This window comes from Bactrocera oleae, chromosome 4 (genome assembly GCF_042242935.1).
Source record: "Bactrocera oleae isolate idBacOlea1 chromosome 4, idBacOlea1, whole genome shotgun sequence".
Classification (NCBI taxonomy): domain Eukaryota; kingdom Metazoa; phylum Arthropoda; class Insecta; order Diptera; family Tephritidae; genus Bactrocera; species Bactrocera oleae.
In genome coordinates, this window is record NC_091538.1 from 36777556 (window position 1) to 36791294 (window position 13739).

At 33.5% G+C, this 13739-nt stretch overlaps 1 protein-coding gene and 1 long non-coding RNA gene across 2 annotated transcripts in view; both read right to left on the reverse strand.

The window, feature by feature from the left end:
- The window catches only part of Mid1, a 77679-nt gene extending 71803 nt beyond the window's left edge, over positions 1–5876 (reverse strand). Inside the window, exon 1 of the mRNA XM_070109193.1 lies at positions 5613–5876. The gene's annotated coding sequence lies outside the window, so the exon portion shown is untranslated. The remainder of the gene's footprint in view (positions 1–5612) is intronic.
- Positions 5877–9635: 3759 nt separating this feature from the next.
- On the reverse strand, positions 9636–11586 carry LOC118682840 (uncharacterized). Its single transcript, XR_011395949.1, has 4 exons — positions 11272–11586; positions 10839–11208; positions 10357–10778; positions 9636–10299 (listed from the first exon to the last, which is right to left on the reverse strand). It is a non-coding gene; the product is annotated as an uncharacterized lncRNA (long non-coding RNA).
- Between the last annotated feature and the right edge of the window lie 2153 nt (positions 11587–13739).

Sequence of the window (13739 nt, forward strand, 5' to 3'; positions counted from 1 at the left end):
TATAACACACTAACATAATATCTTAAAAATCATAATATACTTAAATAGTAATATATGTCAATCACACCTTTCATGATTTAAAGCTTACATACATACATATGTATGTACTTATGTAAGTACAATTCAAATTCAATCAAGTTATTATCATTTATCAGTAATAACATTTGCACGCACTGCTCTATATGTATGTACATACATACATATGTGCTTATGACATTGCCACACAAATAATAGATACACAAACCTACATTCATATATTCGTACACATGTAAATATGTCACCCGCAAAAACTACAAACATTGTTCTACAAAAACAATAATCGTCACAAGCCAATATGTCAGCCGAATAAGCGAAGCCCAAATTTATAGTAAATCAAACAACAACAACATTTTCATTCATGAACGCAGGCGTACTTTCAACAAGCAACCTCGCTTCATTCATAAAAACAAACACCCTCTCATCTCCCCGAGCATGCGTTTGCCTACAAGCTTCTTTTCGCGACGATGGCAAAAGCTAAAAATCATAAATTGAACAAATTTCTGATGTACCCTCTAGAAGAGAAAAGTTGCAACCCCGCAAACCCACAAAACACAGAAAAATTGACAAAACCGGCAACAAAGCTTTTGTCGATTTTAAATATTTTACAATTTTAAAATATTTTTCAATTTTAAAATATTTTTCCATGACAAAAATCTCCGTCAATATGTATGCATGCTCATAAACATACATATTTACGATAGTTTGTAGGCAAAGCTGTTAGAGCGCCAAGAAGCGGTGACAATCGGCGGCCGTTCGTTATTTTTTTTCGGCATAGTTCGGATTTTCTACCAACAACACGTGGCAACGGAGATTTCCCATGAAACAATGAATGTACATATTTACACACATATGTTGCATGTAGACGAATTAATAATTATAATGGGAACTTTCATATTTGTTTACATGCAAATCTAATTATACATATATATTTGTATAAGAATATTTGGGACCGCTTGGTGTTTTCTTATGGGGTTATGTCAAGCAAGAGGTATACAAAATCAAACCAAGAACTCTGACTGAACTGAAGCAGTCCATTAAATAGATAATTGAGGCAATCCCGAATTAGGTGTCGCATACGCGTGGTTGAGTATGGAAGAATAATTAATTGTTTAAATAAAATAAAATTTTCTATACAATAACAAAATTGAATGTAATGCATTGACTAAAATGAAACTTATTACAGTTTAATTTTGTAACACGTTTCGTTAGCCACCCTGTATAGGAAGAATATCTTCAAATTATATCCAAAGTCGTTTGGGCATTGTAAATACACGAATCTGTAAGCGTACATTTCTTAACATTGAAATTAGCATTATTTTTCTCAATTAACATTGAAAATGCTCAATTCTGCTATTTTTCAGTCCCCTGATGTTAATTGTGGACATTTGGTGAAATACCCTCATCGTTTTCAGTACCCCTGCGAAACGTGAAATATTTTGCTAATGGCCGCACTGTGAACCTTCTCTATAATCTACATTCTCTGATATGCGTATGACCGCGCAAAATAAGTAATACATACACAAATATACATACAGTTAAGCGTACAAATGTAAGTACGTCAGCCAATAGGCAAAATACAAACATTGTTGTACAAAAACCACAATTGTCTCAAATAGCATCAGCACCAGAAATCAATATGGCAGCCAAATTGACAAATCCTAAATTTGTAGTAAATCACACACCAACAACACTTTCATTCATGAACGCTGGCGCACAAGCAATAAGCTAAATCGTTTCATTCATAAAAGCAAACGCCTTACACATCTCCCCGAGCATGCGTTTGCCAACAAGCGTCTTTTCGCGACGATGGCAAAAGCTAGAAATCATAAATTGAACATCTTTCTGATGTTCCCTCTAGAAGGGAAAAGTGACAACCCTGCAAACACAGAAAACAATGACAAAAGTGGCAACAAAGCTTTTGTCGATTTAAAATATTTCACAATTCTAAAATATTTTTCCGTGGCTCGCAAAAATCTTCGTCAATATGTATGTATGTTCATATAAAAATATACATACCCGCAATGATTTGTAGGCAAAGCTGTTAGAGCGACAAGGGAAGTGATGACAATCGGCGAGCGTTCTTTTATTTTTCGGCTCATCTCGGACCAACAACACAATGTTGTGACGCTTTGTCGTCGCGTCAGTCCTTCGACAGATTGACTCTTTGACATAAAAGCAAAAAACGTGAGCTTCGATCATTGGTTGACCGTGTCAACGGAGATTTCACATGAAGTAATGAGTGTTCATATCTACATACATACTTAGTTGTTTGTAGACAAATTTACAAATATTTTTCTTTCATATTTCTTTACATGTACACATGATATGAAAATGCCGACGTCAAAACACAATTCTGTACTTTTATGACTGTTGTTTTAAGTTCTCTGGTCCAATCGCATCATACAAAATTCAATTTGCACCTTCTCGTTCTTCTAAGTTATCTGCTTCAACAGCGGCAACAAATCTCTCTGTTCACATCGTTTTCTGTAGGATCTGGCCGTCCCTCTTTTTACAATTGCTAAACGTCAGACCTCCTTAACTTTGACAGTTGCCTATGTTCAGGAGGTTTTAACGTTTAGCAATTGCACTCTCATTTCCAGTGAGAGATGAGTTGAGCATCTCTTTATCTCTGCTTAAAATCGTACAGCTGATTATTTAAAATAGATTTCAGAGAAACACACAAATTGTAAGAAATAAAATGTACGGATATTGTCGCTTAAGTTATCTACGGTGGTAATTTAAAGCTTTCAAAGTTTTCAGCATCAAAAATTAGCAAAAAGAAGCAAACATTTCCGGAAGAACGCGAAGTAGTAATATACCATCATTTTGAAGAAAAATTTAGATATGCAGAAATCGAAGAAATAATTAATAGACCCCGAAGAACCATTCAGTGTCTTATAAAAAGGCATAATAAAAACAATAGAATATATATTTAATGTCAAAATCCGGTCGAAGGAAAACCCAAGAATTTCAACCCCAAAAATTGTGGTAGCTCTTCTCGCTGATGTGGAGTAGGTGCAATTGCTTTTATTAGCTTTAATTAATCAGAAATCATAGCTTTTGTTTCTTCGAACTGGTCTAAGCAGTTTTCGTATAGTGCGTAAGCCGATGATTTAAAATCGTGTGGTAGATCTGAATTGTCAAAATCTACTATGGCGTCATGAGCCGTTTGGAGACGAGTCCAAAAATTGTCAATATTTTGTTTTTTTATTTCCAATAACGATTCAGAGATGTCTTGAATCGGTGAAGATGAAAGTCGAGTGCAGTATCGTGTTAATCTGTCACTCTCAGAAAGGAATTTGGCAACCTGTTTTGGGCGTGTAGCTCCTACAGGTGTAGTTTGACTTTTGTCGCCATTAACCTTTTTTGTTATGTTATTTATATAATGTTTCAATGAATTATTAATATATAACCTTTTAATTATTTTTTGAATTTACTTGCGATATGATTTTGTTGTGGTTTTATTTTGAATATATTGCTTTATTTAATTTAATTGATAAAAATCGCACTTTTAATTCAATAATAATTTTTATGCCCTTATGTTGATGTATTTAGGTACACCCTAATACACGGACTTGTTAGTATATATTTATGTGCTTGTGAAATTCAGAGATCGTTGAAGAGATCAGTACACTTTGTACATAAGTATGCACGGATTGCTTGTGCGTATGTATGTTTATTTCCTAATACAATTGAGAGCTCGTTGAAGAGATCAATGTGCTTTTAGTTTTGTTTTTTGTACGCAATCCTGCTTGTTTGTTAGTGTGCTTTTACACGGGGACTCAAAAGAGTCTCAAACCAGTTTATTGTGGGCGAGGGGACGACGAGGAAAGACGAAGGGACCGTGCCACTTGTGTTGGCACGCTTTGTGTTCTTGTTCGTAACAGCTCGCTGCTACCCTTTTCAGCATTCCTTTTCACTTTCAAATCCTTTGAATGGTTGCAAGAGCGCTCGGTTTCAAATGAATTCGATCGCAAATTTGAATTCTGTTATCTATTTTTTGTATGTAATATGCAAATATGTATGCATAGAATAATAGAAATATTTTCTAAAATTGTAAATAAGGAGAAAATTAAGATATAGATTATGGAGTAAAGAAATTATGAATTTTTAATACGGAGTAAAGAAATTATGAGTTTTTGATACTTAAAGATTAGGAAATTCCTATTATAAATTTGGTCTTGAAAATATTAGTAGCGGATATTCAATACATTCTTGTGGATTAGGGAATTCCCGTCTTTAGTATTTCTTTGGAACTATTTAGCGGGTAGGTACTTGTATTATGCATATTGTTCTACCATATTCATGGTAATTCATTGCAAGCAAAATGTGTGACCATCATCTCAACATACAAATGAAATACGCAGCACGCAGTGTTGCGCAGTCGAACCGCACAAATATTTACGAAAATTTTGTGAAAAGGAATGCAGAAAAACTAGACTCGAGTTGCTGGACTCTTTTTGACCGTGTGAATGCACAGAGCGACACCAAAAGAAAATTTGAAAAAAATGAGACTCTTTTGAGTCCCCGTGTAAAAGCACACTTACAAGGGGTATTGCGGGATGTGTGCCAATGTGGACTTTGAAAATATGTAGAACTATAATTGTATATGTTTTAATATGTATATATTTAAATATTATTTTTGTTTGTGTGCAATTGAGAGCCCGTTAGAGAGATCAATGCGTTTTTGTTTGGTTCGCAATCCTGCTTGCTTGTGTTTTAACAAGAGGTTTTGCTTGAATAGATGTACATATGCGTATGTACTGAAGTTCTTGTTAAAAGAATATTTTATGTATTTATGCATGTTTTTGTTTTTTTAAGAGTTTGTTTGTTTGGTTTGCGTTTTAATAAAAAATAAAATTAAGGAAATTTTATTTCACTTTACCACTATGTTTATTCATTCGCAATTTGAAAATCACTTTTTAGTGAATGTTTAAATTTTTAATAATTTAATATTACCCAATGTTGAGTATGGTATAAAAATATAGGTAGATTGTATGCCGTATGTATGTATAAACTGGGCTTCTATATTTTGCAATACAAAGAGAACGCGAAAAAGGAATTGATAATGTGGAGGTATTCTCCGTATGCACATATATGGATGTAAATATTTACTTGGTTTTTGTAAATATATAAATATGTCGTTTGTATTTATTTTGTTTCTCTTTCTTTGTCTTTAAATTTTTTTTATATGTTTGTGCCTTTGCTTACTTATTTTAGGCAATCCTGCTTACTGTTTTTGTTAAAAATAAGGGGTATTGCCGGAAAATATTTGCAAGTAAATACTTGAATTCTGTTTTTGTTTTTTGTGTTTGTGAAATATGTGTGTTTGAAAACACGAAGGTAAGCTTATAGGCATTAGTAATTATATATTGAATTTTGTAAATATTATATATTTCGAAACATATATTGTACCAAACTGTTTTCGGTTTTCCGTAAATTGAACCGAAACTTATAACAGTTTGGTAACCGCTTTATTATGGCGTAAAAACGGTATTTGAAATAGCCAATTTTATATTAGTATATATATATGCATATAATAAAGTAACATAAAATAGAATGAATACGCTCACTTTCATGTTCCTCAAGGGGCTCTGTTGAAGGCCGTGTGTTTGTATGTTTAATTCCTTGTTTAAATGATCGCGCCCGTTTATTTTGTTTTTATTTCTATCTTGTCTTTGGGTTTCGCGCCCGGTTTGTGTTTTAGTTGGTTAAAATGTTTGTATTTTTTGTTTTTGGCACGCACTTTATGTATACTTGTTTGTCAATATGTTTTTTTCTTTTTTTTTTTGTATTATTTTTCTTCGCACTTTTGCATTATATTATATATACTTACATATTTATATGTGTCACTATATTTGGTTTTAGCTAACACTATTTTAGTTATATGTGTAAATATACATATGTGTACTTTTTTGTTTTTTCTTTAATAACACCACTTTTTCTTTCACTGCACTCCTTTCGTTTGTTTTTTGTTATCTATTCTGTCACTATAGCTTAGCTTGTTGTTTTTTTTTTATACTTTCGCAACTTGTTGCTGTTTTTGTTTATTTTTGTATACCGTACTGTTTTGTTTCACTGCACTTTTCTTTCTTTTTTTTTTTTGTTTATTTAAGTTTTCTCACCATATATGTGTATTATTTTTACGTTTGTGTGTAAGTATATACAAGTATTAACGTTTTTGCCACTTCGTAGCACATTTTTTTTCACATAAGTTATATATAGTTATATATAATTATATATGTATATAAATATATATATATTTTTGTAATCCATAGTGCCGGTCACTATGGCTCGAAGGAGCATGAATAAAACTATACACAATTTGCGTAGGAGCACACACCAGTGATCCAACACTAACACTCGATTCAATATAAATAAACGCAAGTGGCTCGGTAAATCAATAATTTTAGGTAATCCGCATTTACTAACAATATATTTTACACAAACGAAATTAAATGTATAATATAATAATTGATGGAATCGAACGCAGTGGGGGTCGTCTTGAATTGATGCGGTAGCGCGCAGGAACCGGTGTCCGAACGAATTATTTTAGCGAAGGTATGTGTGGCGCTCAGGCCCGTAGACGATAAGCGAAAAATGATGTGAGGGCGATGATCCCGTCCGTTTTGTTAGATGTACAGGTGCCGTGTTATGGTGTGTTTTCATCGAGTGGTGAGAACCTGTGATTGTTCTCTGGTGTGGTGTGTTGCATTAGGGTGCGCCAGTTGTTCCCGGAGAGAGTGGTGGTACTGAGGCTTAGCTCATTTAAACAAACAACGAGCTTAAAATGTATTTGAAAAAGGACGTCAGTGATTCAACAATTAGGAGAGTGCTTCGTGAAAACGATTTTCATGAAAGAACTGTTCGCAACAAGCCATTCATCAATAAGTGCAATAAACGCTAAGTTTGTTCTTGAGTACCAATTTATGCCGAACGAGTTCTGGCATGAGTTATTTTTACGGATGAGTCAAAGTTCAACAACAAGTATTTGCGTCTGATGGCAAACAAACAGTGTGGAGAAAACCAAATAAAGAGAGCTAATTACCGTGCGACTGTCAAACATGCAGGAGCATATGTGATGGTGTGGGGCTGTATATCAGTACACGTAGTGAGTAATTTGGTTTATATCGAGGATATTATAAACCCATATAGTTACATAGATATTATCAAAAGAAATTTAATATCAAGAGCTGAGAAAATGGGAATCTGAACCATTTTTAAGATTTATGCGGACATCGACTCTAAACACTGCTCATTTAATGCACGGTCATTGGAACTCTATAACTGCCCAAAAATATTGAAAACTCCCGCGTAGTCTCTGGATATAAATGTTAGCGAATATCTGTGGTATCAACTTGAATTCAAAATTCGAAAGCGAAGACCCTTGAAGAAGAGTTGAGTAAAATTAGCGTCGATACATGCAAAAAGTTAGTCGATTCGATGCCAAAAAGAATTAGTACTTTAAAAAATGTCAAAGGCAGCCCAACAAAATATTAAACTAAGTTTTGTGTTTATTTTCCAATTTATTCTAATAAAATGTACCTGTACGATTTTATGTAGCACGCAAATTTTTGAGTTGTGAACATGAAACATTTTTTTGCTAACTTAACTACTGAATTTATTTTGTTTTTATGGTTAAATAAAAAGTTCAAATAATAAACAAACTACTATGATTTTTATTTAATTTTTAAAAGTTTAAGTACAGTTCTATGCAGCATTTTATCAATTTTTCTAACGTCTACGATTTAAGTGACACTGTATATGTGTGCGTATGTACATACTTACATATATGCTGTTATCTGACACCAAGTCTTTCGTAGCCTGCAACTAACCAAAATATAATAGCATGATAGCAAAGGGCATGCCTTACTCAAAGCCTTTTGAGTGCTGGACATTGTACTGCTGATCACAGGTTGTAGGAACACCTTTGAAAATAATGTTCGTGGTTCCATTATAGATAGAGCATTGCAAGTAAATCTTTGGCTAGAATGACAGAGTGGCAGGTGTGTGATATACCTATACACTCACAGTGACCATTTCGCTATCATGGTGGATGTAGGCAATAACTCCCTAAGCCAAAGAAGAACTGCCCGGGTAAAAAATCACGAAAGATTTCGCGAAATCTTCAAGACCAAACGATAACAATTAAAAATGGCAATCAAAAAGAGTAAAGCATCCAGCTTCAAATAACTTTGCGACAAATTAGATGAAAATCCTTGAGGTGGAGCATACAAGCTGATCATGGCTAAGGTTCGAGGTCCTAAGGGACAAGCGCCGCCAATCTGCCTGAGTCTCCTGAAAAATGTAGTTGAAACACTCTTCGCTAAACAACAAATGCGAGAAAAAGATTTGTTAACCAGTGAAGATGTAGAGTATATACTTATGTTACTGACAGAGAAGTCCCAAATGCTGTTGCCTGTTTTGGAAATGCCTAAGCACCAGAGCTGGATGGCTTTCTAGATTGAGGTTTTGAAGATCGCAATACAGCACAACACAAGACGCTTTACAGAGGTCTACACAAAATGTGATGGTGTTTTCCCAATATGTTAGTCTAACTGCAGAAGCCAAATAAAATAGCTGGGGATTCAAGTGTGTATCAACCACTCTGCATGTTACATACAATTGCAAAAATTCTGGAGCGACTGATTTGCCAACGTCTCGAGTTGCACCTAGAAAAAGTAAAAGATGGTCTACCTAACAACCCAGGAGAACGGAGAAAGCTTCCACTGGGCTTGAACAGTTTTGGTTCGATTTAGACAATTCTTGGTCAAAAGGTGGCATACTTTAAACGTATTATTCACGCAAAGTTTTACCTCGACATAATCATTGTTGCTTGATATGCATATGGGAACTTGAGTAAAAAATGAGCTATCTTCATGAAACTTGGTACACAACTTGGTTCTTGGTAATGTAAGACGGATGATATTGCAGATGGGCGTAATCGGATCACTGCCACGCCCACAAAACGCCATTAATCAAAAACAATTAAATTGTTATAACTAAGCTCCATAATAAGATACAAGACTGGTATTTGGTATAACGAATCGCATTAGACAGAGGCATTTAAAGTTTAAAAACCCCTCTAATAGGTTTAATGTGCATATTTCCTCAAATACTAAAGTTATAATAAACAAATTGGACAATGGGCGTAGCACCGCCCACCTGCGGGTGTAAACCCATATCTCGGAATCTATTTGACCGATTTTATTTGGTATGGAATATTGGGTGTATGAATTAGCCCCCACTAAAATAACCCCCACCGGGCAAAAGACTTAAGCCCCACCAATTTCTCAGTGAATCTTTCCCCACCAAAAATTACGGAATCCCCGCGAAAAAAAAAATGCAGTAAACCCAACGAAAATGATTTTATCCCCACCAATCGAAATGAATTAAGCCCCACCAAACGTGGGTGTTCTTACATGACAGAATCCCCACGAAAAAAAAGGAATTACTCCCCACGAAAATGACTTTAGCCCCACTTTACTTCATTTTTAATTTATTTTGCTTGCTTTAAACTTCAAGTTTTTAAATCAAAATTTTAACAAAAATTCAATTATACATATGTATGTAATATTTAAAAAGAAAATGGTAAAGAATTAAATGAAAATATGAAAATGTGAGAAAAAGAAAATAATTAAATAAAAATATGTAAATATTCGTCGACATCTTGACGACAAAAAGGGCATTTAAATTTATTAAAATTGTTTGCCACACTTTCTGCTTCTATTTTAGATGTGCAGTCACTGCAAAATTTTAAATGTTTGCATGGCAAAAGCAAAATATTATATTAGGTTTGTTTTCCAAACAAATTATGCATATCAGTGGAGGATTTGCTGCACCTTCTTCCGTGGCATTGGATTCTTCTTCGACTTCAGATTCTTCTTCCATATATTCTAAACCTTCGAATATGTCTTCAAATATATCAGTTACTATTTTGTTTCTAGAGAAGACCATTCTATCCAAGAAACTCGTAGTGGTTATGAGTCCATTAAGCAGGTCCGTCTCCGCTTTAGCAATTAGATTTGCTCTCATAACGTGTTCCTTTGTTTTTCTTTTTGGTTTCCCTAAAGCACCACCGCTGTTGATAACCAATTCTAATTCCCTACTTTTGTGATACTCCTCCATTTGTAACTGCCCTACAAATTTGAAAAAATTCCCTTGTTTTGGGATTATTTTGGCAAGCACAGCATTATACGATTCTACAGCTGATGTTGTACGGATCTTATTTCCAAAGACCGAAAGATTTCTTGGACCAATCTATAATATTTCGAATATTTATAATTTTTAAAAACAATTTAATGTAAAACAACTTACTTTTTTTAGCCATTGCTCTTCAAAGTATTTTAAAAAAGATTCAAATTTAAACAAGTGGTCGAAAGTGGAAATTTCTTCTTTGATGATGGAAAAGCAATTAACAATGTGTGTCTCCGGTAATAATGGGAGTGACAATATTTTGTGGTAAGATATAGATGCTTTTCGGTTTTGCCTAATAAATTCCGCCAGATTCTTGTGTTTTGTAGCAATATTTCTTCGTATTGCTTGACAATAGTGAAACCAGCACCCGAATAGCTTAGAATGTTCAAATATTTTTTTTATAGCACTACGCAATCCAATTTCAAAATCCGCCATAAACACCGCTCCGTCTAAGTTTACCACATTAGTATTAATATAGTTAAACACATGTTCGTAACTTTTTTTGTTTTCTTGTTCATAAGAACAAATATAGCAGGAAACACCTGAGGAAAACAAAAAAAAATATTTATAATTGATCAAATTGAATATTATTATCAACATACCGTTTCAAAATATTCAATGTGAATAATTAAAAGCTGTTTGAAGCTACCAATAGGTAAAACAGAAAATGTTGCATCAACCAGTATTTTTCTCTCTACATTTGAAGGAATATTTTCTTTCATTAGATTTATTATTTTGTCAGAACAAAACAAACAATAGGCAAAGTCTTTTGCATCACAGCATATCTTAAAAAATGTTGAGGCATCATCGCCGGTATGTTTTGTATACCCAAATTTTTTCAAAGTTACTTCATCTTGAAATGCTTTGATAACATCAGCTGTTTTAGGAGAAATTAGAAATTGCTTATTTGCCAGTTTTTGGTAATTTCGTTGGATTTTATAAAAATCAATATCTTTTGTTTCCACCGGGTATCTGAAATTATGACATTATGAGGTGATTAATTAAAATAAATAATAAAAATAAGTTTGAACCTACTCAACGCAAGTACTTTGAAATATTTTTCGTATGCTTCCAAGAACGCTCGGTTCAGTGGAATCTTGATGTATTCCCATACAGGATGTCTTCATATTATTCATAATCTTTAATTCCCTGTACGTATCCTCCTGAGTTTCATGATTATGATCAATGAAATCTTTAACCTTATAACACACCTCACTATTCAAAAACACCCTCGCTTTGCATGTTTTCACGTAACAAGCATAAAAAGATTTTTCTTTTTTAAAAGTTTTTTTGGAATATAATTGTTTTTCCTCTGTAACATATAACAATTTGCTATTTATTCTTTTTCCAACCAGGTGTTCATAATTTAAAGTCATGTTTTTATCACGTCGCGTTATTCGCTTCAAGATTTCATAGCAACTAAATTTGCATAACATAATGTAATGTGATAACATAGTTAGTACCGTTTTACACAGGGACTCAAAAGAGTCTCATACCAGTTTATTGTGGGCGAGGGGACGACGAGGAAAGACGAAGGGACCGTGCCACTCGTGTTCGGGTGGCACGCTTTGTGTTCTTGTTCGAAACAGCTCGCTGCTACCCTTTTCAGCATTCCTTTTCACTTTCAAATCCTTTGAATGGTTGCAAGAGCGCTCGGTTTCAAATGAATTCGATCGCAAATTTGAATTCTGTTATCTATTTTTTGTATGTAATATGCAAATATGTATGCATAGAATAATAGAAATATTTTCAAAAATTGTAAATAAGGAGAAAATTAAGATATAGATTATGGAGTAAAGAAATTATGAATTTTTAATACGGAGTAAAGAAATTATGAGTTTTTAATACTTAAAGATTAGGAAATTCCTATTATAAATTTGGCCTTGAAAATATTAGTAGCGGATATTCAATACATTCTTGTGGATTAGGGAATTCCCGTCTTTAGTATTTCTTTGAAACTATTTAGCGCGTAGGTACTTGTATTATATTGTTCTACCATATTCATGGTAATTCATTGCAAGCAAAATGTGTGACCATCATCTCAACATACAAACGAAATACGCAGCACGCAGTGTTGCGCAGTCGAACCGCACAATCATTTACGAAAATTTTGTGAAAAGGAATGCAGAAAAACTAGACTCGAGTTGCTGGACTCTTTTTGACCGTGTGAATGCCCAGAGCGACACCAAAAGAAAATTTGAAAAACATCAGACTCTTTTGAATCCCAATGTGAAACGGCACTTATTAGACTATTGAATGCAAAACCGGTTTAACAGTTAGTTTACGCTCTATTATTGAATGCAAAAAAAACCCCAGCAGGAAATTCACTATCCCATGAAAAAATAGCTGTAAGAGATGGATTTTTATTATATGATTATTTACAAAATTATGGTTTCTCCTTTTACGAAATGTACACTGTGATTTTAACCTTTCGTAAAAGGAAAAATTCCCTTCTATTATTTTATAACTTGCAAAATTATGGTTTCTCCTTTTACGAAATGTGCACTATTAGTGATTTTAACCTTTCGTAAAAGGAAAATTCTTTGACAATTCAATCTTAATAGAGTGATTATTAAAAACAGTTCTGTGTATTCTGCATAAAAATGAATATAGAAAAATTGAAACAAATAGAGAATAATCGTATAAACGCAAGGAAGATCTTACTACATAAAAGCGATACTATAAACTTTTCTCATATTCCTGGATTTATACTTGATTCTTTTTTTGGAAAAAAAAGTTATAAGGCGCAATTAATAGTTTGTGTTTTTGCTTTCGTTAATGGAATCAGCGAGTCGCAACTCTTTCAACTAATACGATGGATACCGTTCACAAAAACTCACTACAAAAAAATATCAGATTTACTCTTATGGCTTGAAAATTCTCCAAACGCTCACAAGTACTATAGCTATAATGTTATACTTAATCAAATAGTTTTTTGTAACGGAGACTTACGAAAATATGGAGAAAGAAAGTAAAGAAATAAAATAAAATTTGAAAAGTATTATATTTTTACGTTGCTAACTGTTTGTTTTATTTTTATAAAAGATCACGGAATTAAAATGAATTAAACCCCACGAAAATGCATTTATCCCCACCAATCAAAATGAATTAAGCCCCACCAAACGTGGGGGTTCTTACATGACAGAATCCCCACTAAAAAAAAAAAAATTAATCCCCACGAAAATGACCTTAGCCCCACTTTCCGCCATTTTTAATTTTGTTGTAAAATTGGTGGGGCTTAAGTCATTTTGCCCGGTGGGGGTTAATTCAGTGGGGGCTAATTTATACACCCTGGAATATTATCCTGACATGCCTATTTTCAGTATACAAATCAAGCACTAATGAATTCCTTGACATAAAACTTTACAAAAAGTAAACCGAAGATGTGACCCCAGTGTCGACTTTTCACCGAAATTATATTTAAATGTATGAGATATATATTTGCGATTGAGAGAGAATCCTTTATTGATAATATTATGTCTGTATATCAAAAGTGGGTTTAA